Source organism: Pinus tabuliformis, chromosome 6 (assembly GCF_031772625.1).
Source record: "Pinus tabuliformis cultivar Carrire ecotype Pingquan chromosome 6, CPIR1, whole genome shotgun sequence".
NCBI lineage: Eukaryota > Viridiplantae > Streptophyta > Pinopsida > Pinales > Pinaceae > Pinus > Pinus tabuliformis.
Window position 1 is genome coordinate 1834286791 of NC_142292.1, and position 11901 is coordinate 1834298691.

Here is an 11901-nt window from a genome sequence, read left to right on the forward strand (position 1 = left end):
TAGCAAAATGGTCCATTTTACAATAAGATGTGTAATTTTTTTTTTCTCAAATAAAATTAGATTCTCCAAGCCCACCAATTTTCTAAGGATTTGATATTATTCCAATTCTAATAAGTTCATATTCTAATTAGATGGGGAAATTAATATATAACCAGATTTTATTTAATAAAATGGTCTGTTTTACAATAAGATTTGTAATTCATTTTTTCTTTTCTCAAGTTAAAGTTGACCGATAAGAGATTTGATCCCTCTTAGCTCTTGTAAAGCTAAAGTTAATAGATTTGATCCCTCATAGCCCTGGTAGAGCTAAAGTTAAGATAGATGTAGGCTCTTAAATAAACCTTAAATTATTAAATTAAGCCATAAAATCTAAATATTATTAAAATAATTTTGTATTATACTATTGACCTATTAATTAATTAAATAAATAAAATATATTATATTAATACATAATCATGAATAATATGTTAAATAAGTGTGTTAAAAAATAAAAACTAAATTAAAAAATTAATAAAAATAAATAAATATATAAATAAAAATTCATATATATAAAACTATAATAATATATATTATATTCTATGTATTAATATATTATTATCATTATTTAATTTTAAGGTCATGGCCAAGCTAGACACTAAATTGGTGTATGAGACCCCTTTGTTTGTGGGACAAGGGACCCATTTCCATGCAATTATTTGATTGTTAAGTCTAGGAAGGCATACATACTCTACCCTCTCTAAGTTTGAAAGTGTGACCTCTTAGGAGGAAATGCATGCTCTTAACAATTATACATAATAAATAAATAAATAAAAAGTAAGGAACAAAAAAGACTTTAAAGAAACCCAAAATGGGAAGAAGAGAAAGGACCAAAGTTTTGGAATCATCCTTTCTATTAACATTGTTTTTCTACTTTTCAATTTCAATAAAGATTTTTCTTTTGCTTCTCAATTTCAATAGTTTATTCCTATTATAGAAGTGATCAATCTTGACAATAGCCTTTAAAAATTTAAAACATATGTAATATTTAGTTTACTCATTATTATTGTCATTATTTATAAATGTGAGCTTTAAAGTGGCAATATATCTGATTATATATTTTTTATACTATAATTTTTAAATAAATAAAAAAATAAAAAGCATATAAAAAATAGCATACATATTATTAGCAATAACTTTTCAAAATAATAACCAGTTAATACATACCATAAATAATTATCATATCACAATTTAACTATATGTTTCAGAAAATTTTAATAAAATAAAAATTAAAAAATATGAATATTTGTAAAATATAATTAATGACCATAAAAAAATTAATTTCAAAACAATAATATTTCATATTGTAATCTTTAATTTTACTTAATAAAGATAAAATAAATTCAAAATTATGCTAATGTAGTTTGACAACTTATCTTTATTTCATGTTAATTTACTCCTCTATATTGAATGTTAGTATGCATAATTAGGATTTGGTAATTATTTACTGAGTTAATTTTAACTATTGGCCAGAATTAAATTATATAAAAAATTCAACTCTCAAATATCAATATGCTTCTATTGAAGGCTTTGCTGCCCTATTCCTGGGCTGAAATTGTCTTGATTTTGAATGTTTTCATGCTCCCTGTGATCATCTGCAACTATAAATTATAGCTTTGATTTTTTTATTTTCTAACCCAAACTCACTATAAAGTGTAGCTTTGATTTTTTTATTTTCTAATCCAAACTCACTATAAATTGTAGTTTTGATTTTTTTATTTTCTGATCCAAACTCACTAAGTTCTGATTTCTTTGCTCAAAGCAAGCAGCTTCCCCTACTCTAATATCAATTCGGCTTCTCGTTGTTGACATAATTTCCTCTTCTAATTCCTAAAGGATTCTTCTACTCCTTATTGTAGTCAAAACCGAGTTGCATCTAGAGATTAACTGGTTTGTAACTTCAAAGTAGTACTAATCACACTACATCTATAAAACACGAAATTTTAATCTAAACACTCGTGCAGAGCACTTCAAATTATTAAGTTTTAGTGCTTACATTGAACCTTTTTGTATATGACTTATTCATATGGTCAAGCGCACCGGAGAGAGGAGCGGATCGAACAGAAATGAAAACTTATAATGGATGGTTTTACAAGCTGATGGGGAAAAGCCAAGACCGATGAGAAAAGGTTGACGTTACCCTCAACCAATGATACTTCAAAAAACGATTGGGTTTAACAATTCTCCACATAACGTTTTCGTGTTACGGTGGGGCTGAACCCTAAATATTTAGAGTCTTCACAAAGAAATCTCTTAGCATAAAACCCTAACTTTGCGCTGTTTACCTTTACTAACCCTGATAAGTAACCTGTAACACACTCAATCTTGCAAGAAATTTTGATTCGGCTATTTTCAACATGAAATCTCACACATGGAAATAGGTCTTAAACATCAGGAATGAAAGAACTGATACAAAATAATTCACTCTCCTTGGATTCCTTGCAGTTCTCCTTCTGACTAAACTCTTTCTACATACTCTTCCTACAGGTGCTCTCCGAACCGTGCTGGATAGTAACCCATCACACGGCTCTCCAACCCAACATATATTGTTTGTGGTGCCGTACTGCAATGAAAGACTCAAGGCGGGGATCCCCCGCTGCGTGGGAGAGATGATTTGGAATAACTTAAAAAGAGTAGAGAAGAAATGAATTCCAAGGCAGGTTTGGTTCAAACCATAATATCTATGTCATCGATGAAATAAACGAGTTTTTCTGTGAAGAGAAAATGAGGATGAGCAACCCTTATGGGAAGAAGCTTATAATTTTTTCTGCATATTTTTCCTATATTTATAAATTTGATCATTATAAAATTTTCTTAATTTAGTTAAAGATCCACTACTAGAAATAGAATAGATCAAATCACTTATTTCTTGGTTCAATTACCTTAGAGATGCACATTTGTGCAGTTTAGCCATGCAAATTTGACTAATTAAACTCATTTTCAAAACTAATCAATTCTTTTATTTAACTTTATGAGCTCTTTAGCTAACTTAATTTTGAAAAATTATCATACATCATAAAACTGATGTGAAATGAGTGTATATGAGGAATATTATGAGAGTCGTTTTGACTTATCCCATTTAGCTTTGGCATGCTCCTTGTAATGTGTTCCCTCATACTATTATATTAGAATATACAACTATCATGAGCTAAATTAGAATTATAATATTGGGACACAACAATATAGAATGCTTAATACAAGATTCAAAATAATTACAAGTTCACAAATCCTTGAGTAGATTGGGATTGAATTTTTTTTATTTATTTTTTACATTTTCATCACTATTATTACTATATATTATTATATATAATATATGATTGCTTGTTCTAGAGTTGTAGTATATCTAATTATTTATTTATATCTTATTAAAAAGTTTAAAATAAAAAAGATTAAAAAATACTAAACAAAATAACATACATATAAATATAATCATATATTAATTTATAATAAATATATTGCTAAATTAAAATAATAATTATTCATATTATTAATAGTGACTTTTCAAACCAACAAATACATAATAATAATAATAGTAATAATAATAAATACAAAAATCATATACATATATATAACTCTATGTTTTTGAAAAAATTTATATATATATATATATATATATATTCAAAATGATAATATTTATAATCTCATCTTAAATAGCTATTAAATATAAAAGAACTTAATATTCACAATAAATTATTTATAATATGTACCATGAATATTATGTTAAAAGTTTAATTAAAAAAATTAAAAAACATATTAAAAACTATAATAAAGTTATATGTATGATGAAGATTTTATTTCTAATTAAATGGATGATTATATTTATACATTAATAAAAAAATTTAAACATACATCCTAACCAGTAAAATTTAAATATGTATATTATTATTAAAACAATTGTATTATTAGTTATAAATATTAAAGAAACATCATAGCTCATAAAATAACCTTAATTTAGAATAAACTATAAACATATAAAATATTTATATAAACTTTTTTGGTGTGAGAAAGATTTAGGAGCTAAAAGAAAATTAAGTTATTATAAGAAGGTCATGAACCCTACCCTAGAAGATCAAAAGTATCTCTCTATTTTAACTAGTTCAAAGAATAAAATTAATATAGCAAAGATTAGAACAAACTCTCATGAGCTCTATAGTGAAACAGTAGTTGGGCAGTTCCTAAAACACCATGGATGGAAAGGATCTGCCATCTTTGTGAGAATAGAAACATTGAGGATGAAAACCACTTCCTCTTAGAGTGCTCCGCGTACAACCACATTAGATCTCAATTTCATAATCTTTGCCACAATACTAACCTTCACATTGAGGATGAAAACCACTTCAGATAAAAATCAAACTTTGAATTAAATGAAGGAGTTGCAGCTCACAGGTGTGTACAACACCTGGGAGTCTGCACTCAAACAAAGAGGAGACCCTCATTCTCGTTCACTCTACATTACATCAAATGAATATTACAATATTAAATACATCACTGAAAATTAGGTAGTTGTAAACAACCTCCTAAACTCTAGGAACAAATCCTAAACTAAGGAGATGTGTTACAACCATATAACCATTTCTCCATTATTTTTAACTACTTTGAATTAAATGAAGGAGTTGCAGCTCATAGGTATGTACAACACCTGGGAGTCTGCACTCAAACAAAGAGGAGACTCTCACTCTCGTTCACTCTACATTACATCAAATGAATATTACAATATTAAATACATCACTGAAAATTAGGTAGTTGTAAACAACCTCCTAAACTCTAAGAACAAATCCTAAGCTAAGGAGATGTGTTACAACCATATAACCATTTCTCCATTATTTTTAACTCCCCCCCTTAATGGAGAAAAGGTTATTCCGCACTTCTAACATCCCTCTAAATAATTCAAACTTTACTCTCCCTAGAGGCTTAGTAAAAATATCAGCTAAATTATCACAAGTGTTACAATACTCCACACATATTTCTTTTGACTGTATCTTTTCTCGAACAAAATGAAACCGAGTGTCTATATGTTTAGTATTTTTATGGAAAACTAGATTTTATGCAAGCTTTATTGTGCTCTGGTTGTCAGTTTTGATGCTGGTTGCTTCTTTCTGTCCTTCACCTGCATCGCTAAGCAATCTCCTCAACCAGATGGCTTCACATGTGGCTGCACACAACGCCTGGTACTCAACTTCACATGATGATAATGCTACAGTACTTTGCTTTTTGCTACTCCACGAAATAACCCCGGATCCAATACTAAATGTGTAACCTGTGATAGATCTACGATCATCCAGGTCACCTGCCCAATCAGAATCTGAATAACCTACTAAAGTAACATTAGAAATGTTAGTGTATAAAATACCATAATTACAAGTACCACTAAGGTACCTCAACACACATTTTGCTGCAATCCAGTGACTTTCAAGTGGTTTGGACATAAAGTGGCTCAGCACACTAACAGAATATGCCAGATCAGGTTTAATTGTTGTGAGATATATCAAACTTCCCACTAGCTGTCTATACAAAGTGGCATCCACCTGTTTTGTGCCATCATCACTGCTTAACTTGAGATTCTACTGCAATGGTGTTGCTGCTGTTTTGCAGTGTTCCATTCTGAATTTTTCCAACACGGTTCTGGCGTACTTCCCTTGAGTTAGAAAAGTTTGACCAGAATCTTTCCACACCTCCAATCCTAGGCAATAATGAAGATCTCCAAGGTCTTTCATTTCAAATACCTGTGACATTTGCTGCTTGATTTCTTTGATCAAATTATTTGCATTTCCTGTTATAATCATTTCATCCACATACAAAGAAATCAAAATGATTTGCCTCTGTTTATTTATCTTGGTATACAGGTTTGGGTCGTTGAGGCTCCTATGAAAACCATGCTGTATAAAAAATAAATCAATTTTCTCATACCATGACCTGGGTGCTTATTTCAAACCATAAAGTGCCTTATGCAATTTACACACTAAATGCTCCTGGCCCTTTTTCACAAAACCAGGAGGCTGTACTAAATAAATTTCTTCCTTTAATTCTCCATTCAGAAATGCAGACTTAACATATAGCTAGTGTAGCTTACATTTATGTTTTGTTGCTAAAGAAATTAGCATTCTAATTGTATTTAGTTTAGCTACAGGGGCAAAGGTGTCATCGAAATCTATTCCTTCTTGCTGTGAGTAACCCTTTGCTACCAGTCTAGCTTTTAATTTTTCTACACTACCATCTGCATTTATCTTAGGTTTATACAGCCACTTACAACCTATAGGGGTTTTTCCTTCAGGCAACTCAACTAAATCCCAAGTATGGTTTCTATATATTGATTCAATTTCCTCATGCATTGCAGCCTTCCATTCATTTGATTTACTTGCTTCTTCATAGTTTGAAGGTTCTACAATGTTTAAAATTTTGGACATTAAAGCATAGCCTTTCAATCTTTCAGGTAGTCTAGTCTTCCTACCTGATCTTCTAGGTAGGGGACTTAACTCAACTCTATCTATTTCAGCGCTTTCCGGGCCTGCATCATCACTTATTACACTATCTGCTGCTACTTCTTCTTGTTTCTGCTCCTGCTCTTGCTCTTCATCTTCGTCACTGTTCATCTCTATCAGCAATGGAATGTGGCTGTCACTGTTAGAGTCTTCCTTTCCATCTTCAGTCTGTTCATGAAAAATAACATCTCTGCTTGCAAAAACTCTATGAGTCACACGATTATATAACTTGTATGCCTTATACTCTATGCCATATCCTACAAATATACATTTCAAGGCTTTGGGGTCTAACTTCTTTCTATCTGCTTTTGGTATGTGAGCATAAGCTTTAGATCCAAATATTCTTAGATGACTAACTGTTGGTTTGAGTCCAAAAAATGCTTCAAAGGGGGTTTTGAAGCCTCGACATTTAGTAGGACTCCTATTCTTTAAATAAGCAGCAGTATTAATGGCTTCTGCCCAAAGACCATTTGATAGACCTTTACCTTGAAGCACACTTCTCACGCACTCCACAAGAGTTCTATTCTTGTGTTCTGCTACTCCATTCTGCTGTGGAGTGTGTGGCACTGTGAATTGCTGAATAATCCCATGCTCCTTGCAGAAGTTCATGAACTCTCCTAACCTGTATTCTCCCCCTTGGTCCGAGTGGAGAATCTTTATCCTCTTTCATGTTTGGTTCTCTATCATAGATTTGAACTCTTTAAAGTACCAAAAGGCTTGACTCTTTTTGCTTAAAAAATACACTCATGAAAACCTAGTGCAATCATCTGTAAACAGTAGAAAATAATATGCCCCTCCTAAGGACCTAGTTTGCATAGGTCCACAAATATCTGTATGCACTAGTTCTAGGATGTCTCTTTCCTTTCTGTTGACATGCAAAGGGAACTCTTCTCTATGCATTTTCCCTAATGCACATCCATCACATTCCAGCTTGAAATTATGAAAAATAGGGAGTCCATTGACCATACCTTTCTTCTGAAGTAAGATGAGGTCTTGCAAATTGAGATGTCCAAATCTCTGATGCCAGAGATTTTTGACTATTGATCCAGCTACAACCATTGCTTGTTGTGGCATACTCTTTGCATCCAATCTGTACAAATTCCCCACGCGTACTCCTGTTGCAACTGTTTCCATCTGGCTATCCTTAATGACACAACCATTCTTAAAGAATTGCACCTGCATGTCCTGGTCTGTAATCATTGAGACAGAGATCAAGTTTTTCTTAATTCCTGGAACATATAATACATTTTTAAGATGTTTAATGTCGCCACTAGGTAGCTTCACAGGAATATTTCCATCTCCTTTGATCTCATACCCACTATCATCTCCTAGATAAATTTTTGATCCACATGCAGATTCTTCAAGAAATTCAAAACAGTCCTTCTTACCGGTCATATGTGAGGATGCACCAGAGTCAACATACCATATGTCATCCTCATCTCCCTTTGATGCTGAAAGAGCACAATCAACTGTGAATAGTCGAAGATCATGGTTGTTGTCCTCCTCTTCTCCAGCAAAACAGCCCTGGTGTTTCCTCTGTTTTCCTCTTCTTTCATCCGCCTGCCTCTTATAGCATTCTTTAATCCGATGACCAGGTTTCCCACAATAAAAACATCTCTTAACATAATTATTAGTCATGCCTTTGAATGATCTCTTTTGAAAAGAGTTGGCTCCCTTCTGCTGCTGCTGCTGTGGTTGCTGGTGCTGATGTTGGTGCAGGTGTTGTTTTCCTCTGTATTGTCGCCTCTTCGCCATCAGAGCTAGGTCATTGCTCTGAGTTTTCAGATTCTGTCGTTGCTCCTCCTCCTGGAGCAGAATCACTGTCAACTCATCAAATGAAGGGGCTTTCTACCTCGCTGACAGTCCTGTGATGAATGTTTGGTATTCATCAGTCATTCTGTTCAATGTGAGTGTAACTAGATCTAAGTCAGACACCTTTTCTCCAATAGCTCCCAGTTTGTCTCTCAAATCCTTGACTCTGGCCATGAATCCACCAACGGACTCATTCTCGTCCATCTTCAATGCAAACAATTTTCCCTTGAGTGCCAGAACACGATTTGTATTCTGAGTCTCGTACAAGTTCTTGATCGTTGTCCATATATTAGCGGCCGACTTGGAATCTCTGATATATGGGATAATATTGTCCTTAACGGACATCTTCAGTATAACTTTTGCTTTCATTTCTCTTTTATCCCAGTCTTGTTTTTGGGTCGCTGTTCCAGATCTCGGCTCATTTCCCTCAACGATCGCCCATGCATTTACGCTCTCCAGCAAATTTTGCATTTTGAATTTCTAGTTGGAGAAATTCGTTCCATTGAGTTTGCCAGAATCGTGGAGGTATGATTCTACACTATTGTTCATTTTCGCCCAACTGAACACTCCTATCGGCCACCACCGGGCAAGTCCGATCTACTACCACCGAACAAATCAGGAACTTCACTGTGCCACCACTGGGCAAGTCCGATCTGCTGCCACCGAACAGATCAGGGACTTCACTGTGCCACCACTGGGCAAAACCGATCTGCTACCACCGAACAGATCACCAAACAAGCTCCAACACGCCACCACCGGGCAAAGGTGATCTGCTTCCACCAAATAGATCAAGGAGCTGCACTGCGCCACCACCGGGCAAAAAACCGATCTGCTTCCACCGAGCAGATCACAGAGCTCTAATTCGCCACCACTCGGCAGGTCCGATTTGCTGCCACCGAGCAGATCATGGAACCCCAATTCACCACCACCGGACAGGTCTGATCTGCTACCTCCAAGCGGATCAAGGAACCTCAATTCGCCATCACCGGGCAAATCAAATCTGCTGCCACCGAGCAGAGATCTCCACGTGCCACCACCGGGTAACTCCGATCTACAAAAAATTGCAGATTTCCAAAGAGAAAGAGGTTGGCTCTGTGGCGCTCTTAACAGCCACGGATCCGCGCCAATTCAGTTACAATTTCGTTGGCGCACTTATCGGCCTCAAACTCGTGCCAATGGGCGCATCTGTTCTTAAAAAAAAAACGCACTCTTTTGTTTTGTTCTGGATTGGCACGACTGTCTACAAAAAATCCGCGCCAACTGCTCCAACCCTTTCTTCGGCTCAGAGATGATCAGTCATCTGAGACCCTTCGCTCCAGGTGTTACTGCAGTTCCACCTGATCACACAGATACATTTACATGCACTCCTACCACTACAGATATGTAACTAATGATACATCCCTAAAAAAAAAAATTGAGGCTATCTCTACCCTAAGCTCTGATACCAAGATAAAAATCAAACTTTGAATTAAATGAAGGAGTTGCAGCTCACAGGTGTGTACACACCTGGGAGTCTGCACTCAAACAAAAAGGAGACTCTCACTCTCGTTCACTCTACATTACATCAAATGAATATTACAATATTAAATACATCACTGGAAATTACGTAGTTGTAAACAACCTCCTAAACTCTAGGAACAAATCCTAAACTAAGGAGATGCGTTACAACCATATAACCATTTCTCCATTATTTTTAACTACTTCCTCTTAGAGTGCTCCGCGTACAACCACATTAGATCTCAGTTTCATAATCTTTGTCGCAATACTAACCTTCCTAGCCTTTTCTGATGTCAAAATTATAATGGGCTCGGGAGGCTTCTTTCCAAGCTTTTTGAGCATAGGAATAAAATCTTAAATCAAACTAAATAATTTGTTTCTTTGGGTCCGATAGACCAAAATTTGGTCTCAGTGAATGTTAACCACCATCATCATCATAAAGTTGGAAGAAAAACAATTTACATATGAAATACATTGATATTATGAATTGTAAAAAATTATTTAAAGTAGGTCAACAACCTATTTTGTTGTTTCCAATAACTTCAAGGATTTCAAATAATTTAAATATATTATGATGAAATTGAAATCAAATAAATAGTAAAAGTAAATTATAAACCAAATACTATGCAACTTTCCCTATTTATAATAAAATACCCTGCATTTCAGTGTCTAAAATAGCTATCAACATTCTTTTTCAGGGTATTTCAATGTGCATAAGTAATATAACAAGATAGATGATTAATACATTTCACTCTCTCAAATAGCAATCAACATTCCATTTCATGATATTTTAATGTACAAAATTAATATAACAAGATAGAGAATTAATATAATAGGTATATATTATTTATGGACATAGTTAATAACTTATTAGTACAAAGGAACCACACTAATGGCTTAGACAAAAAAAATTAATATAATAGGTATATATTATTTATGGACATAGTTAATAACTTATTAGTACAAAGGAACCACACTAATGGCTTAGACAAAAAAAATTGATGTGATTCTTACAGTAAAAAAAATAAAATTGTTTCTTAATTTAAAATAAATCACATAAACCTTATTTAGAAACAAGAGAACCACACTTAAAAAAATTAATACAACAAAAGAGAATGGGCTAGGAATTCTAAGTTTGGCCAACGGAACTAGGTAAGTTGTATTTCATAATAAAATCACCAAAAATCCCAAATTTCGACAGGACTATCTCAATTCTATTTCAGAAAGGAAACTTCCAAAATCCCATTCCATTACCAAATTTCTTCTCTAATTTATATAAATAACTGGATTAATGGAGGCCCGCTCAACAACGATTTTTTCGAATGCTGTTAATTACGTGGAAGAGCCCACCCATGTTTCCGCCTGAGCGCTTCCTCTTCTTCTGGAGAGAGATCGTTTTCAATGTCGAAAATCCGGCGAATCTCTTCTAGGGTTTTCCCCTTTATCATGTTAGCAATAGTTTGACATGTGAAGTCAAGTAAGGCGGAGATTTCGAGGTCCTTGGCTGCCATTGTAAGTGCAAAAAGAGTGGGTGGATCAGCGATTAGAGGTGTCACAAAATTGGTTTTCCATATTTCCACGGTATCGTCGGCTGCTGCATCGTGGGAATGATGGAATTCGCAGAAATCCTTAACCATTTTCAAAATTTTGCTTTGAACGTTCACGTTGTGCACGCGAATGGGTGTCGTGGTCTTCTGCCTCTCAATCGACATCTTGAGAACATTGGACATCAATGCCACAGGCTTCTCCAATTCGAACATTTCGCCATCCGAGCTCTTTAGTATAGCCATCTTATATTTGGACTCCACCCCCGCAGACATGGCTGATGGTGAAATCTCTAATCTCTAGATATAAGAGAACTACAGTGACGCTTCGACTACGACTTCCGGAATGTTTATATAATTCCAAACCTGTGAATGGACGTTTCACTGAAATTGTACGTTTTTCATGAATGAGAAGCCAACAAACACAAACGTTTTTTTGTATGTATCAACATAAAACGTTGATGTAGCGATACAAAATTTAGATTTTACGATTATTTAGTCCCAGCCCACTCCTCATGCATCATAATCACCCG

The 11901-nt window shown here is 34.1% G+C and overlaps 1 pseudogene; it reads right to left on the bottom strand.

Moving 5' to 3' along the window:
• Positions 1 to 11152: 11152 nt before the first annotated feature.
• LOC149266330 (SKP1-like protein 11 pseudogene) lies at positions 11153 to 11644 on the bottom strand (annotated as a pseudogene).
• Positions 11645 to 11901: the final 257 nt, after the last annotated feature.